Genomic DNA, 25,802 nt, shown 5'->3' on the forward strand with positions numbered 1-25,802 from the left:
GTGCACGATTGCCCCCAGGTAGCTGGGATCCCAATTGACTCACTGCCATTTTAGGTGGTGAGCCAAAGTATGGAGCAGCCATGCAGAGTAGGGATGTGCACAAAACTGGTTTGCCTGGTTCAGTTCGAATTCAAACCAGGTTTGAACCGGGGAGGGGAGGTTTTGCTCGAACCACCTTGGTTCGGTTCGAATTTGAACCAAGCTCGAACCAACTTGGATGGGTTCGAACTTGAACAGGTTTGCACATCCCTAATGCAGAGTGGAGTGGCTGCACTACTGAGAGAAGCTGTTCCACTGCTTGTGTGGTGCCTTGTGGGATGTGGAAGGACTTCTTCTTTCCAATCCCACCACGGGACTCTGCTGTCATGCCAGTCATGTGGGCCAGCAGCATGGTAGAGTCCATTGCTTGTGTGAGGGAAAGGCAGGTAAGCTCCTGCCTCTCACCCCCAGCCCCAGAAGCTAGGGATGTGTGAACAACATAATAATCTCAGAAACTTTTACAACTACATAAGCTATGGGTAATTACATATAAAGGGTTCCCCCTTGCCAAAGTTGAGCACAAGTCAGGTATTTCCTGGTTCACAGTTCTCAATCTTTATTACTACGCTTCTGTACTATGCTATCATTATTTCAAGTAGCATCATTGGTTGGAAATGGATGAGTTGAAACTGAAGGTAGTGTGACATATATCATAAATGCTGTAGTCCTCACTGACGTTTCTGCAGATGTACCGCTTCATACCGCAGATGGAGGCATTAGGGTATGAAAAAAAATTTTAATGCTTCCACGCAAACAAACAAAAACCACCTGTATATACAAACCTAGTATGGTAGAGAGAAGGCTAGACTGACATCTAGTTTTCTATGTGAAGGGATTTTTTTCCCTTATGGAGTAAACTGTTCAGTCATGTCAGCCTCCACCTGCAGTCCTAAGTGGTGCAGCCCAATATGGTTTGAGAGACAAGGGTAATCATTCAGGTCTCAATTTATTTCATAAACTATTGTCTACCTCCAGTGATGGACTTGCTTGTAAAATAAAAATGTCTTTATCTAGCTCTGAAAGCAGGCTGGGATAAGGGACAGGTTATGGGTTAAACAATGGGAAGCAAACGGTAATAGAAAGTTCTTTCAATTGAGAGATTTGAGGTCTGTACTCTTTAACCTAAATTAATTAATTAAACAAACAAACAAGCTTAACAATTGCAGGTGAGCAGTCATAATACACGAACTCAGGATCACCAGTGAAAATGATTGGCAGGAAATTTGGAACAGACACAAGACAATATTTCTTTGCATAATGCATCATTAATTTGTGGAATTTGCTGCTACAACACATGCTACAATAAAGTAGCTGTAACCTATAATGGTTGCCTTCCTCTGAGCTCTCATGACACCCACCCCCCTTCCTCACCACCCTGTCATGTGGGCAACCAGGCTGCAGGCAGCCATTAAAACAATAGAGGCCAGTGGAAGGAGCAACCCAGCCTCTAGAATTTCCACAATGCGGTGTGCTCTTTGTGCATTGCATTGTGGGATTCCCAGAGGCTTCACTCCCCCTGGCTCCAGATCATCAAGCTGCTCACTGCAGTGGTGTTTATGTGGGCATGTGAGCAGCGCAGCTGGGAAGAAACAGGCAGTCATGTGGGGGAAGGTAGGTGCAATCCTGCCTTTCCTCCACATTCCCCAGCCCCACATGCAGCAGTCCTGTGAATAACTACAGCATGATGGCCACAGACTTTAGAAAGGTGATTAAACAAATTCATGGACAATAGCTTTAGCCATCAAGATGGTTATATGGAACTTCCAAATTCAGAGGCAATATACCTCCGAACAGCAACTGCTGGCAAGGCAAAAATGGGGGAGAGCTATTGCTTCAAGTCCTGCTTGTGGGCTTCCATAGAGTCTATGGATGGACCCAGCTAGGTTCTTATGTTTTCAGTAATACAAACCTTTCTATTTTGAGATCATTGGAGGGGTCTTTTAGAGGTGAGTGGCCAGATCATCTTTCATCAAACATTCTGGTATCTGGGTGACATCAAATATCTTCTCACAATGTCTCTTTTATAAAATAAATACCTGTAAACATGTTTAGGACTGAATTTGCTAACTGAAGCTTCAATTCTATGCATGCATACTTGGGATTTCTCATGCATAGACACATGCATAGAATTGCACCAAGACTGTATTTTTAGCTCTTGCAGCATTGCTTGCCATATTTGTCCCCAACACACACTATTTCTTTTCTCTTCTCTATTCTATTATTTATATTCCTTCCTTATTTTATGTTATTTGGATTGTAAGTCTCTGGGCAGGGCCCAATATCCTAATTTTTAATGTACAGCACCTAGTGATCTTTGGAACTTAATAAATATTTTAATTATATTATACATTCCCATTCTTTTCTTGTTATTCAGTTTGACAAATCTGAAGGATTATTTGATGGAAGTTTATACTTCTCTTTAATGAGTAACCATGGATTTCTCTCCTTTTTTATATCCAAATGTTCTAACTTAAAACCATTAACATGGCCAGTGGTTAGATGTCATTATGTTGCTAATGGATCTATAGTGGAATATAACACCAGTTGTACTGTCCCCTGGGACTTAGCGACACATAATACATATGTTTATTTCAACTCTTATGAGGCTGTACTAATGGCTTCAGCATTTTTATGTTAAGCAATCGGTATTCCACTCCACTCCCGCCCTAGACAAGAAATGCAGATGAAATACAATATATGTTTTCCTGAGATAATTGGCTTTCTGTCCTCACCAAAACTATGGTGAAATTCCAGACTACTTTTGTATGTTAAAGAGAGTCTAGATTTTCTTTATGTCCCTCCTTTGTTGGAATCTCCACCAAAATTTCCCCTTCAATCTTCCAGTCCCACTTTCAGTAAGGAAATTATTGGATGTTCCCCACTCCAGTATTTTTTCTGTGGGCTGGTGCTGCCCTGTGCTCAGATGCCTGCCTTCCTGTTTAACTTGAGGAATGTCTAAAATAAATCTCAGGTTCATCATGTGTTCAACTAACCAGTTTTCAGTTCTTGTCTTTGCGTTTTCTCTGAAAGTTATCATTTGCATGACTGACTATGTACTTGATTAAATCATAGCACAGAAAGAATGGAATCTTGATGGGAGCATGTGATCCCATCAATATTTCTTTTTGCATTCTATTATAATCAATGTGTATCTGCATTATGTTGGTAACCTGTAAGGGGGAAAAGACACAGAAAAGGGCAGTAAACTATAGACATCAAGCATTCTGAATAGATTTTTTTTAAAAGAAAGAAAAGTATCCATACAATTATTCCAATTAGAAACCAAATCTTGGTCTAAAACTTGCTAGTTGCAGAAAGAGTTAAGTACAAGTTTGGAAGGAACCTGGAATTCCTGGAGATAGGAATAGCTAACTAAAATTATGGGACATAGCAACAATGAACCCTGCCACCTATTACAATTTTCTGGAGAGATCTGGTTATGGTTGCTGCCGGCTTGTTTGGTGGTGACTTGGAACTGGGCTTTCTCTGAGGGTTAAGCTGCACCCTAGTCCAGATAAGGTCCCTTGTTCCTGCTGTGAGGTGGCCATTCTCCACTGCTAACTGAGCAAAGAGGTGCCTTTTTGAATTGTGATTCTCTTTATTTAGCAGGGGGAGAGCAACTGGCCCTATCCATCCTCAGCACAGCATTCCTTCAATGTCTGTTGCTGGTGTCTATCTTATGTTTCTTATGTGAGCCCTTTGGGGACAGGAAGCCATTTAATTTATTTATTAATATCTATGTAAACTGCTTTGGGAACTTTTGTTGAAAAGTGGTATATAAATATTCATCGTTGTCCACTTTGCAGTACTTACGGTTGGTTGAGGGAACAACTGGGAAGGCTCCATCTGGCATTAAGGCCAAAGCCAGCAGGTTAACCATGCTATGAATTCACACCAATATAAAATGGATATACAGGGAGTGGCCTCCCAAACTTGATCAAGAGGTCTTTATTTTACAGAGTCTGCAGAAATCTGTGCTCCTTCCTTCCAGTGCCAATGTTTTCTGTCTGTTCTGGGAGTTTACATGTGAAATTGTAACTGAACTGTGACATGATCCATGCCTTAGTAGACACTGAGGAGATTCTCGCGATCAGTAGAAAACGGGCTAAGGGAGCTTAGCCCGCTTTCCACGGACTGTGGAAACCACTGGGCTTGCAGGTGAGCCTGGTTTCCCCAAAGCATGTAACCCACTTAAATACCCCTCCCCTTAGCTCAGGTTAGCGGAGCAAGCGCTCCGCTAACCCAGGTTTTCCGATTGTGTATTGCTGTGGCACGGCTCCACGCCATGGCAACACATGGGGAGACACCCATCGGGAGGCTGCAAGCAGCCTCCTGGGCTCGGGGGTCTCTTTAGCATGCCCCACGCGCTTGCATCTTGGAACTTTTGGAGGACACACGGCCCCCGATCCCCGCAACCCCCACTGGCTACATGATGGAGCCAGCAGTCATGTGGGTGGCCGATCCAGCCAACCAGGGCTGCAACCTTGATAGCTAAGCCCACTCTCCCCGCAGAACACCCCCTGGCGGGTCTCACTGATTGTGAGACTCACCTCACTGTCAAAGAAAATCCACAACCAAGCAACATTTATATATTATGATTTTAAGGAGGTGTGTAACACTATCTTGCTATTAATTAGATCTTAAATGGCACTATTGAATTTCAGAGCTTTGTTTCTCCAGTTAAATTGCAGAAGTCTCCAGGGAGTTGAGACAGTCAAGTACTTTACACACATAAAATGACCCTACTGATTAAGATGATTTTAAAAGACGCAGAACTGTGAACTTCTTTGTTACTATATCTGATTCAATGCATGTTTCACTATCTAACACAGTGTGAGTATAGACAAGATCAATGTCTATTCCGAATGTCGAACTTTAGCAAGACCCCACCCATTTTAAAGATCAATGTCCATTCTCAATGTCAAGCTTTAGCAAGACCCCACCCCCAAGGATCAAGTCTGCTAAATTTCAGACAGATAAGACCAAAGGGACCCATTTTAGATGACTATGGAGCATGGTACGACACTTTACCTGGCTATATTTTGTTGTCCCCCCCCCCATATTTGGCTGTTTTTACCCCTTTGGAACCTAACCCCTGGATTTGCATTGCCCCAATGCCTCAGTACTTGTTTCGATATCTGCGACACTTACTGAGAATGAAACCCCTGCAAATACCAGTTTTTGCTTATACTGCTTTTCAATAACAAAAAAGTTCTCAAAGTTGTTTACATAGCAAATAACTGTTTCCCTGTCCCAAAGCGGTTCACAATCGAAAAAGAAACATGAGAGAGATCAGCAACAGTCACTGAGAGGAACACCATACAGGGTTGAATTGGGACAGTTGCTTCCCCCCTAGTAAATATAAGAGAGCCACCACATGTATCATGCTGGTATACTTGTCAGCAGTGTTGGGTGATAGTTTAACTATCATAGTCATGAAAGAAATGACAACTGAAATAGTGTGATGATCAATTGAATCTTTGTAATAAACTGTGTTTCCTCAAATAAACCTCTGTTTGCAATTACTGGCTGTAATTGCAGACCTGGCATCAGAAGTCAGCAATGTGATCACCGGGGGGGAAAGTCTAAATCCATCCCCCTCAAAAAGTGGAAATATTTGGTGCTATTCACAAAAAATGTATCCAGAAGTCTCCACCTTGCATAAAAATTTGCATAGAATTGCATATGTTAATTGATGTAATCTAACACTTTGCTAAAAATAGGATAATTTCAGTGGGGAGATACAAATCTCTTTGGACCCACCCAGGACTGTGTCCAGGATCCAATAAGCATTTCTGAATTTCAAAAAGGCACACCTTAAAAAGATATAACAAACGTAAAAACCTTCATCCTTCATGATAGAAGTCTATAAAATTATGCAAGGCGTGGAGAGAGATCGTTTTCACCCTCTCTCACAACACCAGATCCAGGGTCATCCCATGGAACTTATCGCCAGGAAAGTTTAGACCAACAAAAGGAAGTACTTTTTTTTTTTACATACTGCATACATAAGCTGTGGAGCTCACTGCCCCAGGATGTGGTGATGGCCACTAGCTTTGATGGCTTTAAAAGAGGCTGGCTACTTGTCTTGATGGCTATAGGCTACCTCCAGGCTCACAAGCAGGATGCCTCTGAATACCAGTTGCAGGAGAGCCACAGTGGAAGATGGGGTATGTGCCTTCATCTCTTGCCTGTGGGCTTTGACTTCCCAGAGGCAACTGGTGGGGCACTGTGGGAAGCAGGGTCCTGGGCTACATGGGCCCCAGCAGGGTTGTTCTTATGTTCCATTATCCAACTCTCGCCAGCTTTTTAGTTTCACAGCACCGCCTAATACTGCTAGAAGTATTTGCATACCCTTCTCATGATCCTGCCCCCACCTCTTCCCTCAGTCTACCAAAGTGTGCATCTGTACACACACACACACACACACACACACACACACACACACACACACACGGCAGTCTTTTCCACTAGATATGCTTTAATAAAACAAAAGCCTACACTTCCCAATCCCATCCCACATAGGCTGGCCATCCCTCCCTCCCTCTCTGCACATGCACAGGGAGTCCCACTCATAGCATCTCCCCTTCTCATTGGCTTGGTGTGGTAGAATGGTCATCAGCTGCAGCCTCATTGGTGCTGCCTGCCTCTGTGTGCCATACCCACTGCCTCCACACAATCCTGGCTAGCTCTGCTGCTGCTCCTCTCTTCCATTTCTCTCATGTGTCCAGGCCAGGGATAACCCCAGGCAGCAAGACCCATGGCTTGAGCTGCTTATGATCCCTCTCTGATCTAGACAAGCCTCATAGGAACATAGGAAGCTGCCATATACTGAGTCAGATCATAGGTCCCTCTTGCTCAGTATTGTCTACACAGACCTGCAGCACCTTCTCCAAGGCTGCAGGCAGGAATCTCTCTCAGCCCTATCTTGAAGATGCCAGGGAGGGAACTTGGAACCTTCTGCTCTTCCCAGAGCAGCTCCATCCCCTAAGGGGAATATCTTACAGTGCTCACACATCAAGTCATATGCAATGAGGGTGGACCCTGCTTAGCTAAGGGGACAAGTTATGCTGGCTACCACAAGACCAAAATAACCAAACCACCCACCGTGACTAGAACAATCTAAAGATTGTAGTACTCAGAGTACTCAGACCATCAACTTAACTTCTACAATAAATTTATCTGATAAACATATCAGAGCCAAAGAAGTTAAGTTGACGGTCTGAGTACTCCTCTTTAGATTGTTCTAGTCACGGTGGGTTGTTTGGTTATTTTTGTTACTATCGCGTGACTCCTGTTGGTTTTGCTACCACAAGACCAGCTGTCCTCCCCTAGACCAGCTCTCAGCATCGCTTGAACCCACTTGCTCTTCTCTCCTCCTCACCATCACTGTGGTGGTGGTGCCATTAGGCACCACCTTGAGTTGCCTGTGGCACATGCTGGACCCTTGCTTCTGTTGGCTGACTGAAAGCAGCAGCCAGCATAGGCCTTGTGACCCATACATAGCCACAGTGAGCTGCAGAAGACCTCCCCTCCAGCTTCCACTGGACAATGGATGATAGTAGGAAGCTGGGGGAGAAGAAGGAAGCAGTCATGGAGACAGGCTAAAAACCAGATGCCTCCCCTGCCCACAGTGGGGGAAAAAGCCAGAGAGATCCAGAAATAGTGTTCCATCCTACAGATGAGATCTCCTAACCATCACAGGAGGCAGGGGGAGCACTGTCAGCTGTTGATGCCAGACCTACCAGGGAGTTTTTCACATCCGGCTTTTAATCTACATTTTCTCCAGAATGGAGGATGTGCATTCACATATCAGCCAGATTTACCCTGAAGTCCCTTTGAGCTATCAGGAGCACTTCACCCACAATTCAGATTTTTCATTATGTGTTAGAGTGTAGTCTGATTTATATCCAGGGTTGTTAAAAAAATCCACTTTTTGCGTCTTCCCCCCCCCCCTTCTTCTTCTTCTTCTTCTTCTTCTTCTTCTTCTTCTTCTTCTTCTTCTTCTTCTTCTTTTGCAACTTCCAACTTGCTGCAAAAGCTCGCAGAAAACCCATGGTAAAGCCTGCTGTCTGGGAAAGCTCCAGATGGCAGCAGTGAGGAAGAGCAGTTGGCCATCATCTTGCCCTCTTCCATCACTGCTCCTCTTTGTCTATATAGCTGCTGAGCCTTTCCCACATAGCAGCATTGCTGATAGTGCTGCCATTTTAACCATTTTATTTATTTCTTTACTTTATTTATTTCAATGTAAACCACTTTGGGAAACTTTTGTTGAAAAGCAGCATAGAAATATTTGTCGTATTTGTATCCACAGGATGATGAGTGGTGAGCTCCAACCCAGCCAGCTGAAGTGAGGAGGAGGAGGAGAAATTGTGGTGATGGGAAAGGGCAGATGAGGAAAGCACACTGCTACATTATGTCCTAGACATTATTTCAGAGAGAGATATCCCCTGATTCATGTGTGCATGTACATCACTTCGTTACTATGTACATGCAACATTCATTACTTGGTGCTTGGCCTGCTGGCATCGGGCACAACATCAAGTGATGACACTTGCGTGTGGGAATCGGGATCACATATTTGACAGTATAGACAGACAGTTCACACTTATGTCACCTCAGACCTGATTATTTTCAATACACTTAGTTTACACATTCATCAAAGGCTTGTTCAGACACTGTTGTACACATGTAATGCCTGTACACACGCACATGTTTTAGTGTGAATGATAGTGCCTGCATTCATTTAAAAAGTGAACCTGCATGCAGGCCTCCTGAAACACAGACACAAATAGGAAGTGTGTTGCTGTACCTGTGTACATTGTATATGTATGTACATAATGTGTGATTAACTATAGCTGCATTAAGATCTGTATCTATGTTACACTCTACATAGATTGTACAACTTTTACACTAATAAAGTATATAGCAATGAAATTATATAGATGTTAAACATACCTTATCATTGTTAATTATATTCTAGTAATCCTTTACGTTTTGTCATTGAGAAGTTTGTCCCAGTGGGGATCCTGGAGGGAGGGGGGTTGTGTGTGTTGGGGGAGGGTGAAGGAAAAGGGAAGGGAAGGAGAAACTAGAGTTTTTCTGAATAAAATCCTAGTTAAATCTACCTCTGATTACATTGTGTTTATGAGGAAAGCTGTTATACAATTAATCTTATGTTTTTACTGCACCTTCTTTTTTAGGCATTTAAAAAATAACTACAGCAAAAACAACCACCATGTACCAGCAAGTGTGAAGAAGGAATCAAGAAGGGAAGGGCTATGACAGCATCTGACCACCTGGGGCAATTCCACGAAGAAATCTGGCACATTCATGTTAGGTTCAGTTTGGAGTGGATTGTGATTTGCAGCAAGATTCAAAGGCCTGTGTGAGGCTCTCTCCTTGGGTCTTTCACTAGCTCCCACGTTGTTCCCCTCCACAGTGTTCTGTCCCCGAAGGTGGGCCTCAGAATGTTGGCAGAGAGGGGCCAAGGGGGAAAACCTCTTTTCCCTTGGGCCTGTTCACCTCACAGGCCTACAGGGGTAATAGCCACTCTTTGCCCCCTTTACAGGTCCCAGAGCTCTTCCAAGGTCGAGCTCTCATTTTATACTGACCCTTCGTCATCAGCCAGCACCTCCTTAAATAGCCCCCCCACCGACATTCTGTGAAAGTCTTGTGAGATCTCAGCCAGCCACAAGATCCCACCCAGAGATCTTGCAAGAGTTCACCAGGCTTCTCCGAGACCCCGTTTCTTAAAGCTGGGCTCTCATCCTCCCATCCCAGGGGCCAGTGGAGGGAATCAGCTGGGCAGGGTGTGCTGATTCCCTCGTCTTGAGAGACTCCCTGGCCCAACATGTTGATGGAGAGGTAAGGCTCTCCGAGCGTTCCCATTGCCCGTGCCGGTCCAGTCGCCCTAACCCCCACCATGCCCTCACAGCCTGCTCTTGGATTTATTCCAGAATTAAAAAACAAACAAACAAACCCAGAGAATAATTTCAAAAGGACTTGTTCTGGTTACTTTTTTAAAAAATCATTATAACTAAAAGCATAGATATATATGTGCTCCTGAAGAGCAACCACATTTGGTCACTGTCTCCTCCACCCCACCCTGCCTATCCTAGTAGGAGTTGTAGTAGTAACTCATTCTCAGCATTGATTATCAGGTAGTTTTTTTACTGCCTAGTCTAGTAAAATGCTGGCTAGTTGACAGCCCCAGGTACTATTTTGCTTGGGTTTGTTTGTTTATAAAGTGTTTTTGGCCCAAGGGCATACAGTCAAATTAAAAACACAGAAAAACATTGTAAATGACAGGATTTGGGGGATAGGCTTTTGCTTCTGCCTAAATTCCTCTCTACGTGATGCACTGAAAATCAACAATCTGTGTGCTGCGTAATCCTCAAATCCAATAATTTACATGAAGAATTATTCCCACTGGAATCCTCCCATTCCCTCCCTTCACTTCACAGCAAAGATTTAACTGCAGGATACCATGCTGAAGTTTCCTCCATTACTTTTACAAGATGTACTATGCCATAACAGTGCTATAGTACACAATATTATAATAAATAATTTAAGTTGCATTTGTCAAAACAGAAGAGCTAAGCTTACACAGAGATGTACCAGCCTTGTTTTTCTGCATTTTCCCCAGCCAATTTACAAATTTGCAACTTCTAATTACTCACCTGAGGCTTTGGGGCCATTGATGTGATTTTTTTATGAGGTCCTGCAACCATATTATATTATCAAAGTTCTTCTTATTTATTGGCTGATAGAATGATTTTTGATCATTTCACAGTTTGGCATGAAACTTGGGCAACTTTCCAAATAAGTAAGTCACTTTTAGAGTGTGCAAAGTAATTTAAAAATCCAAAAACTGTTCTGGTCAGCAGCAGCAGCCATCACTGGGATAAATCAATTTACTGCGGCTGTGAACTGCTATGTAAAATAGGCGCCTTAAGCAAATTAATCAAGGAAGCATGTTAAAAGGTCAAAAAGGTCAGAGTTGCTCCACATTCATGGAAGTTTCCTTCCCTCTCTAGTGTAAATCTTTAACTTTCCAGTCTGCAAATTAAAAGGCACCCCACAACCCTCTTAGTAAGCAAGACTGTGCCCACATCTTTATTGATTCAAATGTCCTAGCACTTGTAAGCTGCAATATATATTTAAAGGTGACATTTCTAGGGAGCAGTGCAATTACTCATGTATTCCATTCACTCAGGCACCAGTAGAATTTGAGCTTCAAGAACCTGATGCCAGCTCTTATTTAAGCAACTCAAATACAGTTTGGGGAAAATGCAGATGTCATTGTTTGTCAGTGGCATAAAAGCTGTTTCCCTGCAGTTGCTTCCTAGAGTAGGGGCAGGCAAACCTGACCCTCCAACTGTTGTTGAACTACAACTCTCATCATTCCCAGCTATGGCTGGGAATAATGGGAGTTGCGGTTCAACAACAGTTGGACGGCCAAGTTTGCCCACCCTATCCTAGAGCAGGGTTTCTTAACCTTGGGCCCTTAGATGTTGTTGGACTACAACTTCCATCATCCCCAGACATGGCCTTTGTGGCTGAGGATGATGGGAGTTGTAGTCCAATAACATCTGGGGGCCCAAGGTTAAGAAACCCTGTCTTAGAGTATTTGGATGATGGTTTGTTTTTTTACTCAGGTATAAGGTCCAGGCCAGAATCCAAACCTGGTATGTGTTCTCCAATCTAGGGGTCCGAGTGTTAGCTGCTGTTACTACCAGAGTTTGGAGCCAGGGCAAAGACAAGAACCTAAAATGCAGCAATGTCAGAAAGACAGAATGATATAAACATGAGAACTGTCCATTCCAGAGGGTTCATGCTGCTTATTTCATGCTTGTTTTGTCCGGTGCCTCAAGAGGGTTTTGAAGAGAAACAAGCCCAAATGGTGCCTCAAGAGGGTTTTGAAGAGAAACAAGCCCAAATAGTAAACCTAGGCTCAGTCATAACCTTCAAACATAAAATTCCCACTTCATGTCCAGAACTCCTTAACTCCAGAAACCACACAATTGGGGCCCATTACATGGCTTTTTTGCACTCACCCCTTTGTCTTTGAATGAGTTTGACTTCTACCCCCCACCCTTTGCAGGACTCCAGTATGTGAAATAAGCAAGGTGATCATTTATTAGGAAAAAATAATAATGTAAACTAAACAAAAGAGCAGCAGATGAAGCTGTTGTCAAACCATCATAATGGTTACGAGATTTAAAAGATGTGGGAACATAAAAGCGCTTCAACTGGTGCCAATAGAACATCAAAACAGACATCAGACAATCTGCCCTGGGGAGAGCATTCAATAAACAAGATAAAGCATTTACAGAGCACACATTTTCCTTTATTCTTTGCTATACCTTTAACTAAACGTGGACAATTATTCTTTGCTATATATGGTAATACGAGAATATTCTCTGGCCATTGTTTTTTCACATATTTCACCTGGCTAGGAGGAGGGCAGAATGCTTATAATTTGCATATTTATAAATGGTTCTGTGGGGGCACAACTAATATAGGAATCAGCCCTACAGAATGCCTTAAGCAGCATTCCGGAGGAGGGAGGCCCAATTTACTGAGACTTCTGGGTTTTTTTAAGGGTGCACAAGTGGCTGATAGAATCTATTTAATTTTAAAACCAATTTTATGAATAAAATCATATTTATTTCAAGATCAGAGAAACATTGTCTTTATATTGTCCTGACAAATCTTTGGCTTGACAAATCTTTCTTTCTACCAAAAAATATTAATTTGCAATTTTAAAGGCACCTGAGTAGCTGAACCAAAGAGAAGAGTCATAATCAGCACAACATCAACTAGGGATGCGCACAAACCGTTGGGCAGATGGTTCAGCAGCGGTTTGTGTGTGGGGGTACCTTTAAGGAGCAGGGAGGGTGCATGTGATGGTGGAGAGCAGGTAAGGACCTGCTCTCCTCATTTCAAAAGATCCCACTTGCTGCTCCCCTTCCCACGGCACTGAACCAACGCATGAACCTCGGTCGATTCACATCCCTACTGCATGTGCAGAGTCAAAGTTTATAACCATAAACCTGGCTATAAAATTGAATGGATTATATCAGACAATTGTGGAGTGATTATCATGTTTTTTTATAGAAAACATACAACGATCCAAGAAGCCTCAATTCTTTCTGTTCCCCTCAATGGTGGCTGGCTGCTATTGTTTTTTTCTTCATCCCTTGAATGAGGATCTGTAGCAATTGGCCCCTCCCTTACCCTAAGGAGTGAACCAGGAGGGAGCCCTGTCCTGTCTGTCAGGCAGTGACCAGTTATACTATCTGCTTGCCTTTTTGTAGCAGCAAAGCAGGAGAGACTTCTGTTTGGGAGGTTTTGATTCCAAACAGGGATTTTGCTTTTGCTTTTTGCTTTTTGTTTGTTTTGCCTAAGTGCTTTGGCTGAAAACAAATAGGGATTTTCTTTCCTTTTGAATTTTGGTTTTTTGACCAGGGAGCCTAAGTGTTGGCTGAGAACAAAAGGGATTGTAAGCATACACTCTTATTTTAATTTTTAGCTTTCAGGATCGACAGAATAGCTAGGAATTAGAGAGGGGAAAGGGGCCACTTCATGTTGTTGAGTTCTGGCAAGGAATCTTGCACCCTTCAAGGAAGGTTCCAGCAGAAAGAAAGATGTCTCAAGCAAGAGGAAAGGGGGAAGCTGCTCAGGCAGATATGCCAGCAGAGGCAAACCCCCAGGACATAGCTTTCTGGCAGATTAAGCTGGAATTGAAAAAGCTGGAAAAGGAGGAAAAAGACAGGCAGCAGGCGCTGGAAATTAGAAAGCTGGAGAAGGAGGAGAGAGAAAAGGAACACAAATTCCAAAGGGCTGAAAGAGAAAAAGAGAGGGCACTGGAACAAAGAAAAATTGAACTTGCCAATGCAGCTGAACTCACCAGGATAGAGAAAGGGCAAGCAGGAGCCCCAGCTACTCCAGCCAACCCTCCAGATGGAAAACTCAAGTTCCCAGAGTTTAAAGAAGGTGAGGATCCAGACAAATTTTGAAAGGACATGCAAAAGCTATTGGATTGAGGAGAGCTTGTATATGAGGTACTTGAGACCTTGTTTGACTGGTTCTCTTCTGGCAGTGTTGAGATGCCAGTTGATGACATGGATGACTATGGGATGTTTAAAGATATGGTTAAGTCCAGACTAGGACTTACCCCAGAAACTGCCAGGTATAACTTCAGGGGTCTGAGGAAGAAGGCTGCAGAGTCTTATCAGACCTATGCCCACAAGCTAAAGAGGGCATTGTGCTCATGGTTGGAACGGGCAGGGGTGAAGACAGTGGAGGATGTCACAGAACTGATTCAAATCAAGCAATTCCTTACCCAACTACCAGATCACCGTTTTGAGCTATTGTTCAGGAGCCCCAGACCATTGGGGCTGCTGGAGAATTGGCACAGAGATTGGCTGACACCAGGGTAAGGGAGACAGCAGAGGTGCCGCAATGGAACCGACCCAAGTCTGTTTCAAAGCAGGAAGAGTCTCAGTGTCTGCAAAAGGAGGAGCCCAAGAATCAGACCAAGGTGAGCCCAGGGGACATGAGTCACACCCCACCTGCTAAACCACAAGGGGACAGAGTGACTCAGCAGGCCAGCCCTAAGTACTTTGTGTGGAGTAGAGGGGACACTTCAAGAGGGACTGTCCCAATGATGCAGGATAGAAGCCCAGAGGCGGCAGAGGCCCAGAAGGGGTCACTGCCTGGTTATGCAGGACACTTTGGGAGAGATGGCCCTCAGGGTAAAGCCTTCCAAATGCACCAGGACAGTGATAGGAGCCAAGCGGCCGCAGCACAGAAGGGGGTCAATCCCTTGTTTTGATGTGGACATCATTCCACTCAGGTGGCAAGTGAATGTTTGGGTTAATGGCCAGCAAGTCACAGCCTGGAGGGACTCTGGGGCTACAATCTCGGCCATACACCTCTCAAGGCCCAGAAGTTTGCCCAGGCCTCCCGGGGCAGGTTTTCTTAGCCAGAGGCTGGGCAGAAATGCCCATAGTGAATGTACCAGTCCGGTTGCCTGACTGGGAGGGAGAATGGGAATTTGCTGTGATGGGAGATGAGCGGTCCTGTGCCATGCTGATTGGAGAAGATTTAGCTGTCCACATTTGGGAGACTCAGCATCACCCAGGAGACAAGGTTCCAGTGGAGGTGGAGGTAGACAGGCTGAACCAAGGTACCGGGTCCCAGCCAGCACCTCTTAGACAGGCTGCAGTCATACCGGAAGACAGCACCGGGGAGAGGCCAGGATCCAGCTTGAGCGCTGAGAGGCCCAGGGAAAGAGAAGTCCAGCTGCAACCAGGGACAAGGCTGAGGCCCCCAACCCTGAGCATGTGTGGCAGGCAAGTGTCCAGGAGGGAGGCACTATGGAGGACATGCCAGGAGCAGCCATCAGCAGCAGAGCTGAGGAGTTCCGTAGAGAGCAGAAAGCAGACCCAAGTTTGGCGCAACTGCGGGAGCAGGTGAGCCCAAGCTCACCACCTCTCAGCGAACCACTGAGCTCCCAGATCGTCATCCAGGATGGGTTGCTGTACCATGAGTATATCCCTAAAACTCACAGGGTGGGATGCAAACTCCAGAGGCAACTTGTAGTGCCTAAGAGACACCACTTGCACATCTTAGAGATGGTGCATGCCCACTCAAATAGATGCATGGGGGTGGGGAGAACAAAGGACAGAGTGAGGGAAAACCTTTGCTAGACTGGGTTTGGCCAGGATGTGACTAAGTATGTGAAGTCATGTGAGGTATGCCAGAAAGGCGGGGGGAGGCAGGGAGAAGGGCAGACACCTTTACAGCCCTTGTCTGGCAGGGACACTCCATTTCACAGAGTGGTAGAAGACATCCTGGAGCCTACCCAGCCCAAGACTTCCAGGGGAAAACAGTAGGGGTGTGCACGAATTGATTTGTCTGTTTCAATTTGTACCCAAATAGAAATTTGTACCCAATTCAAAAGACTCCCAATTTGTTTTGGGTCTGAATCTGACCCCCCAAATCACCCCTGATTCCATTTGTACCCTATTTTTTCTCAATCTGAACCAATTTGGATCAAAAAAGGGGTCCCGGGGCAAAAAGAGTTGGGGTGGTGGTAGTACCCAAAGGGTGGAAACTACCACCCAAAGTGCAATTGGGCAAAGGGCTGATTTTTTAAAATGAATTTTTGAAGTTTATGCATCTTTAAGATTTCCCCCCATAAGCAATAATGGAGGTTTCAGCAGCCCCATAACTCCACTTGGAGGGGGCACTGGGGTGGCCCAGAGTGAGTGGTTGTGTAGTGCACATAGGGTGCCAACTTCCCCCATGGGTTGCTAACCCATGGTGTATAGGGTTTTGTTGTTTCGAAGGTGTTCTGAGTGTAGATTCTTTGGTAGCATATGAGATTTTCAATGACAAACCATGAATCCACTGTCATTTGCTACCAGAGAATCTACACTCAGAATGCCTCTGACATAGCAAAACCCTGTACCCCATGGGTTAGCAACCCATGAAGGTTGTTGGTTCCCTATGTACACTGAAACCTCCATTATTCCCTAAGGGGGGGAAATCTTAAAGACACATAAATTTCAAAAATTCCTAAAAATATCAGCCCTATGAAAGATTCCTTTGAAATCTTGGTGGTGGCAGGCACCCATTGGGGCACTACCTCCTGACCCACTCTTCTGCCCCCAAAGTCCTCTTTCTGCCCTGAATCTGCCCCAAAGACACATAAACTTCCTAAATTCCTAAAAAATCAGCCCTTTGCCCAATTCCTTTGAAATGTGGGTTGTGGCAGGCAGCCATTGGGGCACTACCACCTGACCCACTCTTCAGCCCCCCAAGTCCTCTTTCTGCCCCAAATTTGCCCCAAAGACACGTAGACTTCAACAATTCCTAAAAAAAATCAGCCCTTTTCCTGATTCCTTTGAAATGTGGGTGGTGGCAGGCATCCATTGGGGTACTACCACCTGACCCACTCTTCTGCCCCAAAGCCCCCTTTCTGCCCCAAATAACATTAACAGCACATATCAACAACAGAAGAGCTTTGTAAAGAACCAGGCTTCCAAAGCAAGCATGATATCACAGATGCAGCAGACTAGGGCCAACACAATAGCATCAAATGAGCCCTGCCCTCCCTCCCTCAAGCATTTTTCATCCACAAGCAACAGAGACACAGCAACAGTGGCACCCGGCCATAAAAGCAGGTTAAGTAAGAATGCATTCTGCCAGTGGAACAGTGCGGCTTGGACCCCCTCCCACCTACACAAGTTGAAAGAGTGATGATGAAACAACGGAACACAATTTTTTGGTCCATTTCTTTGACATTTCTTCAATGGATCGGAGCCTGTAGCACCTATTGTAGATGCAAGCAATCTTTGAATAAAAACACTGATGATGCTACAACTCACAATATGATCCAATCTTCATCGCAAAGACATAGAGAGAGAGAGAGAGAGAGAGCGAACAAACCTGTCTTTTGCCCACCCATGAGGTCCCTCAAAACATAGGCACAACAACAAACCAAGGCATTTGAATTGCATACTGCTAACTTGAGATTATGTAGTGGGGGGGGGACAAAAAACTATAGTATGCCTGTGTGTGCGTGCTCTGTGAAAGGGTTAGTAGGTTTAGGGGTAAAATTTTGGCCATGGCCTCAGAATGCTATGTGCTCTCTAAGTCTCCGTGAGACAGACATTTTTGAGGGCACCAGCAGCAAGCTCACCCTTGGCTCTGGCTGTTGGGGTGGGTGGGGGTAGGGCTATGTGGGTGCCTGTGTGTATGTGCTGCTGCTTCAGTCACAGTCCTTCAGCACACTGCGGCTCTTCCAGAGATCCACAGTGAAGTGCACACTGGTGCTGGGCCTGGCCGAACACAACCGGGCCAACACAGCACAGGGAGGGCGCCACCCTCCTACTGAAGGTGGTGCATGAGGGGATTTTGTACTCTGGGGTGAGCTGCTGGAGCAGACAGCAGAAGCCGACATTCTCCACAATATTAAAAGGCTGATCGTCCAAAGCCATCATCTCCCCAGTGGCCCAGGTTATGAAATATGGTTTTGGGCGATCAGACTGCTTCCCCAGAGGCTGCACCCACTACTAAGTCAGATTTTCCTGCCTAGGAGCGGGAGCCTCTGGTTGCTTGCTGCTAGTGGAGGCACTTGGCCTAGTGCTGCTGCCAGCAGAGGTCTCCACATCCAGGTGCCGCCGCTGCAGGTGCAGTAGCAGACCCGACATGCTGAAGTGCTTCGGGTCCTTGCCTCTGCTGACAAGTGCCTTGCAGTGGGTGCAGGCAGCATGGCTGTGATCACTAGGGCAAAGTTCAAAGTGATCCCAGACCACACTGCTGGACTTTCCCATGACACATGGCTGCTTGGCTGGTGGCACTTGTGCTGGTTCTTTCTGGGGAATGCCACCACCACTGCCCTCAGAGCTGGCCCGGGAAGGCCCAGAGACAGGAAGGACTCCCTCCTGGACCTCCTCAGACCTCCTCCTTGGCCTCCTCAGACCTCCTGGGCCTCCTCTTTGGGGCTCACATCCCCCACAGGGACTGGAGGGGATCTGGCTGGACTGGCATCCAGCTCCACCTGCACCACCTCCACATCTGCCACAAGAAGAACTTCTTATTCCCTCGCAGGGGAGGCCCTCCCCCCTAAATGCTGCCTGGCTGCAGGCCCTGGCATAGGGCCAGGCAGACTAGCGAATTCCTGCCTGCGCACCAAAGCAGGGGCAGGGTGACTTGGGGAATAGCCCCCCAACCACAACCAGCAGGAAAAAGCCTCCCCCTACCTGGCATCCCCCCCCCTACCTGGCACTCTTCCACCCCTCCCAGCCATCTCTTTTGGGGCTTCTTTTTAAAACCCTGACCAAAAACCCCCCACTTTTTTTAAAGGATGGGGGCAAGGGGCAGAAGTGGTGTAAATGTAGTGGGATGGGTGAGTGTCTCAGGACAGGGACACTCAGTTGGGAGAAGGACCACGAAGGGCTGGGCTGACTTCAGCAGAGTGTGCCCCCCGACACACACACCTAGTGCCAATGGGTTGTGGTGGTGGTGCCTGCTGCTGCTTTCTTTAAGGCTGTAGTTGGGGTGGGTGGCACTGGAATGCCCACTCACTCACTCAGTCAGTGGTGCCTGCCTGTAGGGGCTGCTGGGCAGTAGAACAGAGATAGATATACAGGCTAGAGATTCAGGAACTTTATTTGTAACCAGAATCAGATACTATTAGAAGGGAAAGGGAACAATGTGTCAATAACTACTAGGAGCCAGGACAGATGGATAGATAGAATGTCAATAACCAACATCAGCAAATACAATGTAACTGGGAATTCTGGACACACAGATTGATACAATTAGGGAACTAGCGATTAACAACAAGATACAAAATATCTTGGCTAGGCTACAGCAGCACCACGGAGAATGGGCAGAGAATAATATACTACTGCTCATAAAATGGGCACAGAAGACCACTAGATGGATGGATGGGGCAAGCTTCTGTTTTTTAAAAACAACACAAAGTGTGTGCCCTCCCCACTGCAGAGCCTAGGCTGCTGGGCAGAGAATAGCAATATTTAATATATATTAGGGCACTGGCAGATAAGCCTCTTTTTTAAAAAAATGCAAAAAAATTATTTGGAAAGGGAAAAGAGAATTATTTTTTTAAAAACACAAGGCAACACTACCTCCTAACCACCTACTAGTACTAGCTAGCTAATGGGGATCCCTATTTCAACTCTAAAGCTAAACAGAACCCCTATTTAAACTTATTCTAAATAAATAGCACACAACTTTTAAAATTCAGTTGCAAACCAAAACCTCCCTCCAAACAGGAAAAAAACCTTCAAGAATACACCATTCAAGAGATGTGTGTGGTGTGGTGTGGTGTGGTGTGAATGCAGGAGAGAATCCACCTCAGGCTGGCACAGGTAGCAGGCTGGCAGCAAGGCAGAACAGTGGTTAAAAATGAATTATCTTCTTCTCTCCCAATTCTCTTTTTCTTTTTTTTTTTAAACTAAACTAAAAATGCAGGAGAAAAGGCAGGCTGGAAGCAAGGATGAACAATGGAGGCAAGGCTGAACAATTAGGTCAATGCTCTCTCTTCTCCCACACGAGGCAGCAGAAAGGAAGAAATTGTGCCTGCTGCCCCTTTAATTACCCTGTGCAAAACCCCTCCAAAAATTCCCCTCACCCTTGCCGCTTCTTTGACCTCCCGCTGGCCAATGGGGGTAAATTTTACTCTTGCAAGAGCCAAAAGAGCCAACCGGAAAGAAGGAGACAATTTCCAGCAGATTAGCCCATGCTTTAATTTACCAATCTGCAGGCTGGAAGGGTGGGAAATTCAAACTGATATCAAACACAAAATGGAGACTGGAGACAAACTACTCAGAGATCACAAAATAGGGCTCCGAAACAACAAAACTTTTGGAGCCGAAACAAGAACAATTTGTTTTGTTGCCAAAATTTTTGGATGGTGAAAAGGGTGATTTGTTTTGGTGACAAATCACCTGAAATAGTTTTGTACCCAAAACGTTTCTCACATCCCCAGTATATACTGACTGTTGTGGACTGTGCCACTAAGAGTAAAGGAGGTCTGTTCCTCCTTTACATTTGCCTGGCTGAGGGCAGAGAACAGGACATTGCTTGATCTTCATTCCAGAACGAGCAGGTAAACACAAGGAGCTGCCTTTTGCAGATTGCGTTTAAAAGGGACAGGGTTTTACTTTTATTTTTATTTTTATTTATTTTAAATCCCTTCTTGAGTGCGTGGTGCTTTTGGTTAATCCATTCCTTGATCCAGGCCAGCTTTTGTATTCCAGTCCTGGACTAGAGGCAGGCTAAAAAAACAGCCAGCAGCAAGAGCACTGAAGGTAGACTGCACTGGCCTCTCTGCACATTATATTTAAAATAATATCTATTTCATTAAACTATTACTATTCCTGATTAAACTCCACTGCCTTGTCCTTGCATACCACAACTCTTTCCCTTGAATTCTACAGTGGTGCAAGTTTTTTCTGAAAACTACCAATCCCAGAAGTACTTGCACCACTCACAGAACCTAGAAGGGATTTTTTTTAAGGTGGGGGTGAGTACATCTGGCCCCCTACCCTCACACAGTTGAAGGAGAGAGCAGCAAAATGCCGGGGGTGGGGCCAAAACACATGTGAAATAGGGGCCGTAACCCAGAATTTGGCTTTTAAAAAGCCAAATCTGGCAACCGAAGTGGGGAGAGGTGTCCGACAGAGATCTCCAATTGAGTTCTAGGACCTCAGGGAGTCAAATTTTTAGGGGCTCCCTGCTGTTGTGATGGAATTCCCTCCAACAACTCTCAACAGAGGGTATATTGGACTCAACATAGAAACATAGGAAGCTGCCATATACTGGGTCAGACCATTGGTCTGTCTATCTGTATTGTCTTCACAGACTGGCTGAGGCCTCTCCAGGGGTGCAGGCAAGAATCCCTCTCAGCCCTATCTTGGAGAAGCCAGGGAGGGAACTTGAAACCTTCTGCTCTTCCCAGAGCAGCTTCTTCCCCTAAGGGAAATATCTCACAGTGCTCACACTTGTGGTCTCACATTCATATGCAACCAGGGCAGACCCTGCTTAGCTAAGGGGAATTATGCTTGCTACTACAAGACCAACTCTCCTCCATGCTCAGCCCACATTCCAGATTGACTCTCTGATGAGATCTGGGGGAATCTAGGCACCTGAGGAATGTTGAGTGAAGTCAAAAGCATTTTGATAACATTAACACAATTCCTCAGAGAAGCTCCCCACATCGCAACAAGTGGCAATGACCTGTGACACTGAGCTACTAGTACAGTTCTGCCATGCCTCTTTGGACTCCCTGCTGTGTCAACAAGGGATGGTACTTCAAGGTAATGACATTGCATAAGTAATCTCTGAAACATTTCCATAAATAATGTGGGTGAAACAAGGACCTCAAAATGTAAACCCAATCTGGAATATGGTGATATTCTGGAAGTCTTGCATTTGAAATACATTTTCTAGTAAAAATGGAACTGAAGTATCTCTGCGATCATAGATGCTACTCTATGTTCATTTCCCAGCTGAAATTTTTAATTCAGACAAACTTGTTAATGGCCAGCTTTAACAAATTTGGCCACTTAATCTCCAAACTCTTAGCATTAGGGATAATTACTTGTTCCTTTTGACACACATATTTCAACTGCCCTGTCATTGATGGACGCTCCTGCATGGGGCAGTAATCTTTCCCCATTAGAGACACCACCAGCTTACTCATTTCTTGCTAAGAATCAAGATAATACTTCTCCCAAACCGTTTCCATACCTGGCATTTCCATTATTATTATTTTTAGGTGCCCTCCTACCTTTTTTCCACTTCAGTTTTTGGTCTTAACAAATTTCGGAGCTCCATAGGCTTTGTAATATGTGATTTCTGTTGTGCGTGGTTACATAGGAACATAGGAAACATAGGAAACTGACATATACTGAGTCAGACCATTGGTCTATCTAGCTCAGTATTGTCTTCACAGACTGGCAGTGGCTTCTCCAAGGTTGCAGGCAGGAATTTCTCTCAGCCCTATCTTGGAGAAGCCAGGGAGGGAACTTGAAACCTTCTGCTTTTCCCAGAGCGGCTTCATGGAATATCTTGCAGTGCTCACACACCAAGTCTCCCATTCATATGCAACCAGGGCAGACCCTGCTTAGCTATGGGGACAAGTCATGCTTGCTACCACAAGACCAGCTCTCCTCGAGTATTTTCAAGAACAGTGGTTGGTAATACTATGGCATGACACTTCCTCATTCACCATTACATGTTCTAAAATTCTGTTCATCTGCAGACCACAACATTTTATTTTATTTTATTAACTCCTGGCTATATACACCAGCTCACATGTAAATTAACAGCAAATAACTTGCTCTGCTTTTTTATTCTCGGTTTCTGTGTGCACAGTAGAGCACTCAGTCATTTTTCTCCCCAAGGAGGTTGATCAGGCATCTGTGCAGCATGTCTTATGAGGCTTAAAAACGGGAGACTGGGCCAGGGATACCACCTCCAGCCCCCTCCATGATTATAGATTTTCAAAAGATTATGGGGGTGAAAATTGCAGAATGATAAACAAATCAAATAAATGTGGTAGTTAAATTGAATAGGTTTTTTTCTTTTGTAACTGCATTGAGTATCCAATGTACCCAATCTTTGATTGTAATAAATGAATTGATTTGAATAAATATGTGTATGAGGAATTAATAGGCATGAAAAAAGACTAACATCCTAGCCTGACTGGCCCTCTGCTAACTGATCCCTGTTCTACTGCCTGTTCTATTGCCTACTACTCCTACTACTCCCAGTACTCCCTGTACTCTACCTACTACTCCCTCTACTCCCTCTATTCCGTGTTCTACTGCCTACTACCGATTGTCTTTAGTGGTAGACTGGTTCCCCTTGGACCTTGCACATCATCCAACAGGCTCTTAGCAGCAGCTGTATAAAGGTACCATGCCCTACAGGTTTCAACCAGAAAGGTTGACACTGTTCCTAATCAAAGAGATAATTTAGTAAAGGTGCTGCTGTTCGAGTCTACTAGTAAATGACATTTCATATGTCAGTGAATTGTCAGCACTTATGTTAGCCTGGACATTAGAATGCAGCTTTCAGCACTATTGATCATGAAATTTTAATATCATGCTTGGAAACGCATGTTGGATTTTCAAGAACAGCTTTGAATTGATTTCGTTTTTAGCTGCCCCCTAGAGACTAATCCTTATTCTCTTCAGCCTGCTTCCCCCTCAGTTCCATGCATGACCATATAATGCACTGGGTCTGAAATTCTTTTCTCAGAATTAGTAGTGTAATCAGTGTTTTACACTGTTATCTATTGCCCAATTTACAGCATCCTTTACAGCCTTTGGCTGCTTTATAATATTTATTCCACTTTTACATCTTTTGATGCTGCCACCATGAGGTCCTTTCTCTAAGCCTCACATGATGCTGAAAACTGAATTTAATTAGCTTTCTTTAAATTATGTGTGTAACATTCTATGTATAAGGGATAATACTCGTACCGTGCCAAATTTTTGTGATTTCCTCTCTCTTTCCAATTATTTTTATGTCTAAAATAGTTGCTCTTTATATACACGTGTGGTACTCCTTTTTTTAATCCAACACTTGCCATAATGTTCTGGGTTTCTATGGTTGACAATTAGAGATGTGCAAGCTGGCTCGCTTCAGGTTAGCTTGACATCGAGCCAGCCTGGTTCAGGTGCTCCAAATTCGAACCAGACTGGCCCCCCTGGTTCTCAGACCAGCTCAGGTATACTTTTACAGGGGAATCACTTTAGTACCTGCAATGCATAATGGTGTTGTGAATCAATGCATGGTGGGACTAGGGAAAGCTGCAAGTCTGGAGGTGCTTGTTTGCAACTCACCCAATCTCCTCTCCCGTACCAAGCCATTACCAGTGAGTGGGAAGGAAACAGATGGGGAAAGTATAAGAACAGTTTCCAGAGAAGCTGTTAAGACATTCCTTGTGTCTGCTCTGGTGAAGAGGATGAGCTTTTACTTCCTTTGCCCCCTTCTCTTCTCTCTACATTCCCCAGGCACCTAGAGAAGTAAAAGCTTGTCCACATCCAGTAGTCCTTTCAGAACTTCTAAACCAGTCAAGAGCATTGGAGACTAGAGTTACCATTTGTCCAGGACTTGCTTGAAAAGTCTAGGAACTGGACATCCTCCAGTCCAGGATATAGGACATGTATTGTCTAAGTCACAACATGTTCAGAAATCTGGGTTGTAAAACTGCTTTAAAGCATTTTACCCATTTTTATGGTGCTTCTTTCTAGGCATTGTAGTATATGGTGTCAATGTTTTAAAACCCTATAATCTTTCTTTCTGGCACCAGTGCTGCCAACTTGCTCACTCTACATAACTTAAACCCCTGCCCTGCCTTTCTGGGTCATCTCTAGCATTTGTGAAAATGGTAGTGGGCCTCTGGGTTTAGCTCTTCAGACATTTGTCAAGCTTGTGGTTGAAAGAAACATGCCACATTCACACATAATGTGGAACTGGAGTTGCAGGGGCCAGAGGTTTCCCTATCGTTACATCCAGATACATGCAACTCTGGTCCTGTTTGTCCAGCAACCCAAGGTTGCACTCTGCAGACTGCAATTTGAACCCTTGGTTTGTAATGAGTTTCACAGCTCAAAACTAGGGTTTCAGTCTGGGACCATTACATGCAAATGCAGCATGGGAGGCTGCATTCTGTCAAACTGGAATTGTTGGAGGAAGCTCCTCCCACTTTCTGGGCATGGTTGGCTGTGTGGCTGTCCTTCATGCAAGAAGGAAGCCTGCACAGCCAGTTCCCCCTCCTCTCTGCAGTCTCCCTTACTGCAGAGAGCCTGCTTTCTGTTTCGTCCAAATGCAGGCAGGCAAGTGGGGTGGGGGTGGGGTAGGAGAGGAACTGTGGGTCCATTGGACTTGTGGTTCTGCATTGCATGCTAATGTGGCCACAAAATGACTGTAGAATTAGTGAAGGCAGAACTACAAGTGAGGATGAACTTCAGTGAAACCCATTCAGAATTTGCTGCTTTTCTAATTGGCAACAAATCAAAAAGATTTGCTAAAGACAGCAACAGGAGACACCATGCATAGAAGGAAAAAATAAAAATGTTCTAAGTCCAACTGTATTTAAACAATGGCCACTTTATAAAGTAAATACTAAATATAGGTTTCTTGCATTTCTCACATGCACTTCTGTTACTGTCAGTATATTTATTTCACATATTTGATTGTGTTTA

At 44.7% G+C, this 25,802-nt stretch overlaps 1 protein-coding gene across 1 annotated transcript in view; it reads left to right on the plus strand.

Annotated features, from left to right (window-relative positions):
• LOC128331584 (SCAN domain-containing protein 3-like) overlaps positions 1–11,377 on the plus strand; it is a 143,669-nt gene extending 132,292 nt beyond the window's left edge. The window contains exon 2 of the mRNA XM_053265160.1: positions 9,243–11,377. The gene's annotated coding sequence lies outside the window, so the exon portion shown is untranslated. The remainder of the gene's footprint in view (positions 1–9,242) is intronic.
• Positions 11,378–25,802: the final 14,425 nt, after the last annotated feature.

This window comes from Hemicordylus capensis, chromosome 6 (genome assembly GCF_027244095.1).
Source record: "Hemicordylus capensis ecotype Gifberg chromosome 6, rHemCap1.1.pri, whole genome shotgun sequence".
Lineage (NCBI taxonomy): Eukaryota > Metazoa > Chordata > Lepidosauria > Squamata > Cordylidae > Hemicordylus > Hemicordylus capensis.